General features: G+C 41.1%; 1 protein-coding gene across 2 annotated transcripts in view; it reads right to left on the minus strand.

Annotated features, from left to right (window-relative positions):
• LOC102542828 (N-deacetylase and N-sulfotransferase 3) overlaps positions 1 to 12,488 on the minus strand; it is a 147,317-nt gene extending 134,829 nt beyond the window's left edge. Inside the window, exon 1 of one of the 2 annotated variants that reach the window (XM_015247698.3) lies at positions 11,484 to 11,733. The gene's annotated coding sequence lies outside the window, so the exon portion shown is untranslated. Of the gene's footprint in view, positions 1 to 11,483; positions 11,734 to 12,065 lie in introns of those variants that run through there. The other variant, XM_072938327.1, reaches the window with a different exon arrangement.
• Positions 12,489 to 13,140: the final 652 nt, after the last annotated feature.

Here is a 13,140-nt window from a genome sequence, read left to right on the forward strand (position 1 = left end):
GCTTTGCATCAAACTCTAGATCAAATAGACCTGAGACCACAGAGAGGTCACTTGAGCATACACTGCTACACCATGTAATACAGGCTCACGCTATTTGTGTTTAACTACATGTGCTGAAAATTCATAAAAGCTTGGATATATTTCATTAAATGCTACAATTAAGACATTAGTTTCTGCTTTTTGGCGAAGCTCAATAATTGTATGAAAAAAGTACTGTAAAAGTGTTTTCAAAAAACATAATGAAAACACCTGAAACTTCATGAAACACCTTGTTATGCTATAATTTCAAATCCTTTTCAGGTTTTAGTAACCTTTGAAAAATAATAGGAAAGAAACATGGGTGCTTCCTAGAGCAGAAGTTTATTTGAGTCTTCTTGGTCTTGGCACTTTTCAAGGAGATATCATGGAATACAGAAAAAGTTGAGGGGTCTGATTATTGTCCAGAAGGCAGGCTGAAAGCTAGCTGTAAGACAGCTGAAAGCACTGGTGAAGAAGATCATAGCTGGTGTTTTTCATAATATTAGGGTTTATTGCACTTCTGTATTTTATTCATTGCCACTTTGGCCCTGGCACCCTCTGAGTAAAATGATAAGGTTAGAATAAATGGTCACCAAGACTCTAAAATTTTCTGATATTCACCTATGAAATATGCAATGAGCAATATTTTGAATAATATATATCTATATTTATGAATAATATAATATTCTGCATTATAACTGCCAGATGTTTACAGGATAAATATCCCATTTCCCCTGTAAATTATGTATTGTACTTTATTCATTCAAATATTTAGGGAATCTGTATCATTCATTCAAATTTTTATGGGGTAACTATCTTTGTGTTTAAAATATAAATTTCAGCAGAATGAATTTCTTTAAAGGGTCTAGAATTATTAGGTAGAAATGGTGACTCGAATGACAAATAATAATGTATGGGTTGTTGATCAGAGACAAATGTCTGTCACAGGATGTGAGAAGAAAGATGCCATGGCAAGTAGGGGAGCATGTAGTCTGCAATGCAGGGAAGGGGGTGTTGTGTGTTGGATGTGGGGCAGAGCCTTGAAGGATGAGGGGAATATGAATAGGCATTTGAGATAGGTGGAAATTTTAAAAATTTTTTAATTAAGTTAAAAAATTTATTGATGTATGGTTGATTTACAGTGTTTCAGGTATATAGCAAAGTGATTCAGTTATGCATATTTATATATAAAAATACATATTCTTTTTCAGATTCTTTCTCATTTTAGGTCATTACAAGATATTGAATACAGTTCCCTGTGCTATACAGTAGGTCCTTGTTGTTTATTTTATATATAGTAGTTTGTATCTATTAATCCTAAATTCCTAATTTATCCCCGCCTTCCCTCTTTCCCCTTTGGTAACCGTTAAGTTTGTTTTCTATGTCGGTGAGTCTATTTCTGTTTTGTAAATAAGTTCATTTGTTGAGACAGAGGGAACTTTACAGAGGCAGGCATAGTACAATATTGGGCAAGGGACACTCTCATGAAGAACTGAAGGAAGAAGTGAGGAGGACCTAAAAAATAAATTGTACAAAGTATGGGTAACTCAGATTACGGAGAGTTTAGATAGCACAGAAGTTCATCACTGAGAAATCCTGTAGGGAGTCACTAAACTTTCCTGATTGGGGAAATAACATGATAAGGATGAGATTTTCGGGGAAAATGGATTAATCAAGAATGTGGAAGATATTACAGAGCAGGGTTAAGAGAGTCAACTCTGGCAAGCCAGTACAGGCTCATTTCTCACAGTCCAATCATCTGTAAGTGATCACAGAGCAGAGTGAATGGGGGTGGGGACAAGTCTGAGGGACACCCCAGAGGGAGGAGGTGGGGGACTGGGTACATCAGGGGAGGTCTGTGGCACACCACCCCTCTGTCAGGTAAAATGCTATTAAGTGATCTGACGTGCTCTAAAAGAAATCCTACTCTTTAAAACACTCTAGCACAGGTTTAGGTGTAATTTAAGCAAATCAAAATTACCAGGACAACTGTGAGTTTTTCATTGTAACTGGAGTTATTTCATTTTGAAAAGTAATTGCACCTTTAAATTTAGGTACATGTTTATGAATGATATAATTGTCTGAGGTACAACAGCAGGATGCAAAATCTCACATCGCTCTGTGCCTCTGTTTCACTTTTAGCTGTAAAGTGTTTTTGGCTGGATACAAAAGGTCTTAGCACATTTTGCATTTCAGATGGCAGTGTCTCAGTTTGTTCCTATTGTCAGAAGTGAAAGATACATAACTCATACAGTTCTTAGCTGTGAGGAGGCAGAGTGGTGAGGCGTGTTTGCTCTCACTCTTTAGGATGGTTATTAGGAAACTATCAAAGCTACCTTCTCCGTGAGCAGGTATAAAACACTGAAAGACATGTCCTTTCCATTAAACGTTGCAAGTTTCCTCCTGAAGCCAAAGGGAATTCCAGTGTATGTCCCCGAGTGTAGGATTCAGTCCACCATATTTAAATGGATACATTAAGAGTCTCGAAGTCTTCTGCAAACCTTTTCCAACCACATATCTCACTTTGCTGTGGCCAAATTTAGTCTTTGGGGTGGATTTTCAAAATTTCCTGTCCCTACTGCAAACTTGACCATTACCAACAACAATGGGAATCTCTCTGTCTCTGTTAGCTCTGAAAATCTCAGGATGGACTTAACTGTCTATCCTGTTACGTGACACTGTCACTCCTTCTTCTGCATTAGATGGCACTGTAGCAGCTTCTCCTGAGCTTTCACTGGTGGGGCAGCTCTAGGAAGACAGGGACGTGTGGAAAATTAAGCTCCTCCACACAGTTCCCCTGTGAAAACTTCTCAGTATGTGGCTGACATTCCAAATGTGGTAAGACCCCGCAGTCACACACAGACCCTGTGGAAAGTACCTCTCCTTTGTACTTCTTGGTGCTACTGTAATTAAAATTTTTTTAAAGCCAGTCTCCCTTGTCTAACTGTAAACTCTAGGAGGGTAGAGATAATGCCTCTTTTGTCTATCATTGAGCCCCCAGTGTCAGGCACAGAGTAAGCACTCAATGGCTATTTGTGGAGTTAGTTGACTACAGTGTCATATTAAACTCACAGGTTAATCTGACACTTCTGCTTTATTCTAATACCATAAATTATTTTTAGCATTACATATCACTATTAATAGGGTTATACTTACCTGTAAATTTGCTGGAGCTAATGTCTCTGTTTTATTTAATACTAAGAAGATGTATTCATTCCATCTCAAAATGGGACAAAAAAGCAACTATGGTAGATGACAGATCTTCACTCACTCAAAGATACCTTCCAGTTAATCATTCTTCAAGCAGTCATCGTGTATCTCCTGAGCACCTGCTCCGGGCTTGGTGCTGTACTAAGTGCTGGGGACACCACAGTAGTGATGTTAGGAATGACTGTCTGCAGAAGCAGGTCTCTATTGGAGGAAATAAGACTCGGGAAGCAACAGCCAGTACTATGTTGCACATAATACGTAGTGGTTTGTGCTGTGCAGACTGTATCTGTTACAAGTTCTGCTAGAAAACGCAAGAGAGAGAACTGAAACTTAGGAAAGTCAGGGGGGTCTTCTGAGAGACATGGTATGTTGGGGGGCATGGCGTGCTGGGCCGGATTTGGATACGAGAACAAGGTAAACGTGTCAGGCATAAAAACCTGGCAAGGTTGAAGAAACGGCCACAGTGTGCTTATCTGAGAGTTAGACTGAAGTAATTACAAGGCACTACGTGCTGGGTTGAAGATGGAAATAATATTTTGTTGGAAGAGGGCTGCGGACTGATGAACATCCTTGGAAGTGATTGTGAACACAACAGTGTTGACTTGGAAACAGCACTGGATGTATCTGAACAGATGAGGGACAATAAAAATACTGCGTACAGATGACCCATTTAGCAGAGACATCCAGAACAGACCCAGAGCAGTAACATGAACAGAGAGCGTACAAGCCGCGTTGCACAGAGTGAAGAAGTGGGTGGGGTCAGAACCGTCCCAGCCAAGATGGCGAGGGTGGTCTGAGTCCAGACTGAGGGGGTTCTCAGGGAGAATGGAAACAAAGAGAGACTTGGGAGGAAGGCAGAAGAGGACATGATTACTGGTTGGGGAATGGGCAGGCCAGGGAACTAGAAGAAGAAAAGTGCCAGTAATAGCAACACCATAGCTTAGAGTGGAAATTGGCTTGAGCTAGTGACGGACTCTTAGGGCTCAGGCAGGTGACTAAGTGATGCTTGGGGAGAGAGCAGAATCACAATGTTCCACCAAATAGTTGGATGCTGACCAACAAGAAAGTCAAGGAAATATTCGAAATTGATGGGTCACAGGCAAATCTCGATACCCTGCACAAACTCAGTTCCTCAGGAAAGCCTTTCTGACCAACTCCATTCCTCTCCCTTTAGACCAGGCCCATAGATTATATGGTCTAATTAGAATTCCTGTCCCTCTCGGGACTTTATCACCACTCTTACTAAATATTATTAGCAACATTATTTTTTAATGTTTCTGTTTTGTTAGCTTGCAATTTCCAAAGATATAGGACTCATGTTATTCCCAGTAATCTTTCAAACAGGACCCAGGATAAAAACATTTTTAAAGGCCCACGAGATCAACAGGCAAAAACTTCAGTATAGTGACGACTGTGTTCTTGAAGGGCTCTCACAAAAGTATATTGAAAATGACAGACTTTTGCATGGTCTGAAGGGCTCTCTGAATAACCGAAGGACAGGCACACTAGCCTGCATGTCAGTCTCCATGGACACAGCCGTCTATCTTGGAGGTACAGAGATGACAGTTGTGGTTGAATATGGCTATCCATTTAATCCATGGTGAGGAGTATGCTGAATGACCAAGACTGTATATTAAATTTAGACTATCAACGGACCGCAGGCATTTTGGAATAGTCACAGTAAATACAGGAAAGCTGCAAGGCTGGGCTGGTTATAAACATTGCCACCTCATCAGGATTTCCTGTAAGGCACACTGAAGGGAATGACATCACATGAGAAGGCAGAAGAACAACTGCAACACAGCAAGCACCAATGAACGCTGCTGTGAGCCAGCATGGTCTTGGGCCCTTTAAAGGCTAAGTAACCTGCCCAAGGTGCCACAGCTTGTAGTAGCTGAACTGATTTTGAACTTGACAGCCTACATCAAAGATACTGTACACCTGGGAAGGCAACAACAGCACGTCCCTTTCCTGGTAGAAACATGTAGGAGATGGATATCAGGCAGCTCTTACCTGTAGATGCTGCAGTTTCCTCATGAAAACGGGGATACTTGGGGTACCTACTTAATACGGTTTTGATGAGAATTATGAGATAAAAGCATAAAAAGCTGTTAGAAAACTGTCTGGCACAGAGAATGAATATACTAAATGCTACCTGTGATGATGATGATGATGATGATGATGATGATGATGATGATGATATAAATAACATGAAATAAGAGAATATCCTGAACATGGCCAATAGAAATGGACCAAGGTTCATAAAGGGACAGCTACAAGTATTCCAGTGTGAGCAGAGTTGTGGGAAGTACAGGAAGTCCACCTTTGATGCAGGAATCTAAAGTCAGATGGGTCTCAGTGCAGAAGAGGTCCAATAAGAGGCATAACCAGCACCATGTCCATCCTTGGGCTTCTTCTAATTCCTCCCCCTTTTCCCAGATAAGCTCACATACTCCCTGGCTTTCATTACCATCTCTGCTCCCCAAATTCCAAATGTTTATTTGTAACTCAGACCTCCTTCCTTTGAGCTCCAGGATTTCAACTTGAATTATTAACTTGATACAATAACAACTCACAGTAGTTGTGCCTTTTCTGATTACACACCAGCCACTCCTTGGCTCCACTGGAGTCATGTCAGAAGCAAACGCAACCTGTCCATAACTGAAGTTCTGATCTACCCTCTAAACTCATTTTCATCTTCTCATAACCACCTAGTGCTTCAACCTTGGCACCTTCTTTTCCCTCGCTCCTGCTTATCTAAACAGAGCCAAGTCCTCTCATTCCTTTTTCCCAAAACTCATTCAACCCAGTGCACTTCTCTGCTTTTCCAGGCAATGTCCCTCTCACTAGAACTACTGCAATGACTAGCCTCACCAGAAACACTTCTGGCCTCCCTTGATACTTTTCTCAGTCCAGCATCAAAGTACAAATCTGATTCCTTCTTCCCAGCTGAAAATCCAACAATGGCTGCCCATTTCACTTACTGATAAAACCCAAATTCCTACACATGTCCCACAAGACACTGAGGTATGCTTCCTGCTCTCACATTGCAGGCCTGATTCGACGGTGTGCTCCCCACTAAGTTCCAGGAAAACGGGTCCTCTTTCAGTTCTCCCAAAGGGGTTACCACCTCTCTTCTGACTGAGGGTCCTCTCACTCTTACATGCTGTTCTCCTTGTGTGGAAGTTTTCTCCCCTCTTCCCATTTGGCTTCATCCTCCAAATCCTATGGCTCTAAGCCTGTGTCCCCACCTCACAAAAGCCTCCCTGATCTCTCAGATCTGCCAGGTCTCCCTGTAACACACTCTCACATCACCATCTACTTAAACTCTGCAGCACATTCCAGGGTTATAATTAGTCATGTGATTTCTGTGTACTTACTATTCCTTCATAGATTGGAAGCATCTAAGTACCTTCCCTGTTCACGTCTGTATTATTAATATCAACACACTGCTTGACGCAAGAACATCCCCCTTGAAGAGTTGTTAAAAGAGTGAAAAAGAGCCTCTGCTAAATTTTACAAATAGCAGCTGCATTCACAAACTAGGGCAGCCATGAAGTAAAACCATCTTCCATGACCGGATACCTCCATCAGTCACACTGGCCTCAAACAGTCAGGGTGATAATATAAACACAGTGAATGGCAGTGACCACTTTGACCACAGCCATAAATCAGGCACATCCAGAATGTACCTTTTATTGACTCTCACTCAAGTACCTATTTTTCCCATTCTGATATTTTTCAGAATTCAGAGTGGTTGGAGCTGTTTTGCAACACATCTGTTTTTACAAAGAAAAACATCTGTTTCCACCAAGGAAACATTAGCCATTATTTAATTATCTACCATTAATGAAAGGCAGAGGAAGCAATTATTTTTTAGAATCACAGGCAATACCATATACAAAGTGAAGAACTGAATATGTACAAACATACATTTTGCAAAGCATTGCAAAATCTGCAAGGGGAAGTCCCAACTTGTCATTATAACCTATCTTTCTTCTTCCACTAACACCCACCATCATCCCAAAGTAAAAATCAATTTCTAAATGGAATAGAATCATGTTGGCAGTACAAGGAATGTGAAAAAAGATTGCCATCTGGAAAATGAGTATTAATAACTAAAGAACTTCAGGTTCTAACATAAATGAAAGATTTTTAAAAGATCTTGACAATATTCCTCTTTCACAAAATTAGCTATATTTTATAGTGTTGAAAAATGCATTGGGAGGCCTCAAAAACATTACATGAATTTGCTAAGAGTAATTTAGTAATATTAAAACTTGACAAAGAACTTGCTTTTCTCTGAGAAAGAATGTGTGAAATTGTGTCAAATTAATTGAACCCTGCTGTGGTAGGCAGCAAGATGCTGATTTGCATGGAGTACGACCAAGACTATATTCTGTCTCTGAACTGGGATTTTTTTTTTAAGATGGATGTGAGAAAAACTGCACTTGGGGGTATTAGCTTTGCTTGATATATTAGATGGAAAATGACTTTCTATTGCAATTTTCCATCCTTCTTTTTATTTAGAAATTACGGAGGAAAGAATACATTTTGTTTACGTCCCTCAGTGTTATAGTGTCCAGTGAGGCAAGAGGAGAAAACTATCCCACTGTTGCTTGCCGTCTGTTCTGCCTTATGATTTAAAGGGGAAGTCTGCCTGGATCCTCTTAAACTGAGCTAGAACGTGTGCATCCAGGTACACCCAACAGCAGGGTATTATGATTACTGCCAGTGCAGTTTTCAGGATATAATCTACCTCTTGTCATTTTTATCCTTCTTCAGAGTCCTGGGAATAAGAGGTTATTAACCCAGTCTCTCACTATTTGCCTGGACCATAAGATGTAAAGTTACAGATCAGTTTTTTGGCTATGTTTGAGGGAGGGTTACATGAACCAGAGAAGCAGAGGCAGCCAGTCTGCAGAGAGAGGGTAATGCAAAAGGAGCAGAGAAGAGCAATGAAAAAATGTAATGGGGAGTCCTGAGGCGGTCTGAGGTCCTAGTCCTGTTACTCTCTACCCTGTGGGTGTGTCAGTGAAGAAGTCAGACAGATTCTTCCTCTGTTACCTCGGGCATCTTTCAGAATAAGTGACCCTCAACCCAGTTGGGGTGGTAAGAGAGGAGAAGTAATCACCTAAACTAGACGTACACACCTCATTAGGGAAGGCACCACATGACATGGTCCTGGGAATGGCTTTAAGCCTAGCACAAGAGTAGGTGCTGAGTAAACATTTCTTGAATAAATGAATGATCATTTCATACAGCAGGGTAGAAGTGGTGGACATAATTGGACTGGTGTATGAATTTCCTATGTTATATCAAGAGGCATATCAATCACAAATATTTGAAACCTATAGACAGACAATGTAATTTAGTTGTTAAGGGCCTGTGCATTGGAGCCAGACTCAAACTGAATTCCAAGTTTACCACTTGCCAGGGATGTGATTTTAGACAGGTGGGTAACCTTGCTCAGTGCCTCACCTATGAAGTGGAAATAATTACAGTATCTATCTCAGATAATCTTTGTGAAGATTACATGAGCTAAAAATGCATATGTAAAGTGCTTAGAACTGTGCCTGGTACAGGTAACCATTCTATGAAGGTTAGCTGTTATTTTAATAACTTAACATATCTACTTCTAAAAACCTAGACGGTAGCACTTATCCTCAATAAGTTTAGTTTTGCATTATTCTTTAATCTTTTCTCACATCTATTTGTCCTACCCTCCAGAACAATTTCCACAGCATTGGCCAATAAAAAGGATCGGAAAGCCTCTCTGAGACTCTGATTTTCCACATGAGGGACCAAGGTCCAGAGCCAGCAAGGGAATCGTCCAAGATTATGGCTCTCATGGCAGAACCAGGCCTAGACTCCAGATCTAGCTTCATGCTATTCTCCAACACTGTAACCAAAGAAAAAGATTTAAAAATGAAATAAATGTGAAATAGATACTCATCACTGAGGTGCTAAAAGGTTTTAATATAGGACTTCGATACTTGATTTTTCTTTGGCACCAGGTAGTGAAGAGTTACAGCCTTCAATCCTTTGTAGGAGTTTTCGTGAAATAACTTATCATACACATTAATTGCAGCAGGGCCTGACTTTTTTTCTAGGTATGCAACTTATGTGAAATTGATGAAGAATGTTTAGTGCAACAGGAACGGATAAATCACTCCCTGTGACATTCCAGAGCCTAAGAATATAGCTTTTTTTTTTAAATTAAAAACAAAAAGACAGACAAACCAATTGATTTTCTAAAACCAATTCTTGGGTATTTTAAGAGACACTTCAATTATAAAACAATTTTGAGTATTGTTCAGACTAGCTATCTTTACAATGCAAGCTGTTACTTTTGTGGCCTGGCAGCATCCTCTCATCTGGACAGGTGTTCAGAGTTAGTGCATTTCATTGTGAATGCTTATCTCCAATAGCCACAGCCCAGGATAAGTAAACTTCCACTGTCTTTCCCCTGTTGTCTAAACTGTCAAGCAATTAGAAATCCAAGGCACTTATTTAGTTGAGAATCATGTTTTCATCACCAATTCCATTTCCTTGTTTTTGTAGTGCAGACAGATCACAAAGTATTTAAATATAGTTTTATTTGAATATTCCTCGAATTTTATTTAAATTGAAAAGTTGGCACTAATCACCAAACAGCAGTTGAAACTCAGTCAGGATTCAAGGAAGTCACATGAGTCCCTGAATTAAAAGAAATATTTGCAATTTCTTTATGGTTTTAAACTTCTTAAATGACAGGTCAACTTTAGAATATACAGATTCTAGCTCATACTGTCTTCTTCAGCAGAAGATACTGTTCAGAAGAAAGAATCTCAAATGCCTGATTATCTCTTCCACTGTATTTTTTTCAACAAACCTTTCAGTTACATCATAAAATATTCTTAATATTTGCTACAATCTTCAGAAACAATACTTTCTTCAAGGAAATGTATTAAAAGAGAAGCTATACTATAAGTGAGCTGAACTGAACTATAATGAATCTCTAGAAAGAGATGGAAGTTTCATTTTATCTAAAATATTTTAGTAACGAGAATTCTTCATTCTAAAGACTATGAAGAAAAGTAACTCACGTGAACAGTTTAATATCAATATTTACTTACAAAAAGAAAGAAGCCTCTGTTTCACCATCGACACCATAAAGAAAAACAATGAAAATAACAGACAGATACTGTCTATGTTAACTAGAGAAAGAAAAGAGAAAGCTTGTTAAGGCAAGCCTCTGAATATGTTCAGTACTCTTTTCTTTCAAATTTATTTTTGAAACCTCCTTCTCAAGTACAATATTAATAGGGAGATAAGGTTGAAGAAAAAGGGGGAAAATGCCCTTCAGCTGAATATCAGATGTTTGAGGGTTTCTCTTCCATATCATTCTGCTCTTGTGGTGAGTAGAATAGTTGATAATATGATCTTTTCTAAGAAAAAGAAAAGGTGGGTTTGAGATATGTTTCACATACAACTCAGGATTTGATTTGTATTTTAATATTAAGAGGTAGCTGTTTACATTACTTAGGGGTGATTTCTCCCAAACTCTTCCAGATTACATATGTTGCTATACTCCAAAATGTTTATAAAGAGTATGGATAAAATTTCAACTTTAAATAAGTTGGTGGCTTAAATAGTTTCCAGATATTAGAAGAACTAGTTGGAAGATGATATAGGTAAACCCCTTAAAGAATGTAACTTAGTTCTTAAAAAAAAGGTAGACATATTAAATGAAAGATATATGCATTTTCTTTTAACTTAAAGCTTCTACATTCAATACTTCAGCTATTTCTAGCCAGTTGCATTTAATTTAATTAACTGTATAATTTTAAATAATGTTTATAAAATGAATTGCATCAAACAGAAAAATATATTGAGGATCATTACTGTATAGACAGGTAGTTACAGTTTAAATCTCTGTAAATTGCTTAACAATTTCTAGTCCATCAAGCAACAGACGTGTTCTGTTTAACAAATCTGCTGCAGAATAATTGTTGTTGTTGGGGATCTTAAATAATTACAAGGGATCATCTCCTTAATACTTCAATTTTATAAAAGAGAAGTTTTAAAATAACACCAGAATAAGATATTTCTTTGTTTCACCTAATTTAATTAAATGCTCTATTTCTTCTATAAGGGTAAAATTAGGCACTTGTTCAATTCTGAAATTCTTAGATTAATTAAAAACAAAGTTGCTACTCCTATATTTATGAATAAGCCATTAATTTATAGCATAAATAAACAGATACACTTACCTGGAATTAAAATTGAAAGAGCTGAAAACGCTTGAGAAAGTTTCAGTACATAGAAAAGAAACTGTAACCGCAGTATCCACTACCCCTGGCTCAGGCTTTTTGGCTTTACAAGTGGCAGCAATACCAGTTCAGGCCCAATACCCTTGTGTTATGTAACATCTCATTAATATTGGCCATCAAACTGCTACCAAGCTGGTGAGGCACTAGAGGGCAAGAGTGTCACATGCAAGACCCGTCGCTAAGGGACAGGCTTTGGTACCACTTCGGGAAGACAGATGCTAACTAAGCTGATAAATAACACGATGCCTGAACGCAGCAGCGAACTTGTGATGTTCCTCAAAGAATATTTTAAATGTCAATTTTCTGTCTAGCTGAAGGGTTAACAGGTTAATAAATATGCATAAGCAAATAACCACACCATGCAAAACTTTCGGGATTGTATTTACAAACCTACAGTCATCCAAAAGTCTATTTTTTTCATTATCTAAATAAACTTATTTAAAACAGGAGAGGAAAGGCTGATTCAATAAAACGAGCGGCGGTTTCAGGACCCCCTTCAAGCCGCGAGAAACTTGTCCTGACCGTGCGCGCCCCACCTCTGGAGTCCGCATCCCAAGTCGCCGGGTCCGGCTTCTGCGCGAGGACCGCCCGGTCCCTGGTGATTCCCTCGGGCTGCGGGCGTCCCCGGGATCCTCCCTCCCGGGCCCTCGGCCTCCGCGGCGGCTCTCGGGGACAACGCGGTGCCGGGAGCCGGGCGGGAACGACGCGCGGGCGGCCGGCCCCCCGGACGCGGCGGGTGGGAGCCTCGGCCGGTCCCGGCGGGAGCGGCTGCGGGGAGAGCGCGGCGGGCGCGCCGGGGACTCGTGCGCTCGCTCCGACGCGCTCCGCGGCCCCGGGACCCGCCCGGCCGCGCCGCCGCCGCCGCCCTCACGCCGCCTCCCCGCTCCCGGCCCGCGCGCGCCCGCCCGCCGGGGGAAGGGGAGGGGGCGGGAGCCCGGGGCTGGAGGTGCCTTCATCCGCCCGCCTCGCACTCGGGTCGGCCCCGCGGGTCTGGCCCGCCTGGGCTTCGGCTTGGGGAACCCAGGGGTCCCGCCCCAGTCGGCTGGTTCTGACGGCCACTGCGGGCAGGTTGGTGGCAGCTGTGAAGGATGAGACGGGTTGCGCCGTATGGGAAGTGGGTGCGGGTCCTTAGGCGGCGCCGGAAAGGTGGGGCGCACCCGCATCGTCCCCTCTGGTCGCGCTCCTGCGGGTGACGCTTGACCTGGTAGTGAGCTGCGGGCGTCTTCGAGGTTGTAAGCTGGGAGGTGCCTCTGTTTGCTGGCTTTCTAAAGGCCATCTGCTCCAGCTCCTGAGGACAAGTGGAAGGCTAGCAACTGGAGGGACATTTTGGATACAAGGTGTAAGGTTACGCTCTTCAAAACTATTAAGTTAATTAGAAGCCTCAATCGAAAGACTCCCCCCCCCTTTTAATTATCATTTTGATCCACTGACATAGCATATGTAAAAGTTTCAAATGTGGACAGGGGGTGGGTCTACTAACGATAACTTGTAGTGGGTATTTGTGGCTTTGCTTCCCAGCTCCTCATTCCTCTTCATGTAAACGATACTCTTTCTGGAGTCTCGAGCCAGCCAATTTACTTCAGGTGATGTCAACCAC

This window comes from Vicugna pacos, chromosome 2 (genome assembly GCF_048564905.1).
Source record: "Vicugna pacos chromosome 2, VicPac4, whole genome shotgun sequence".
NCBI classification, from domain to species: Eukaryota; Metazoa; Chordata; class Mammalia; order Artiodactyla; family Camelidae; genus Vicugna; species Vicugna pacos.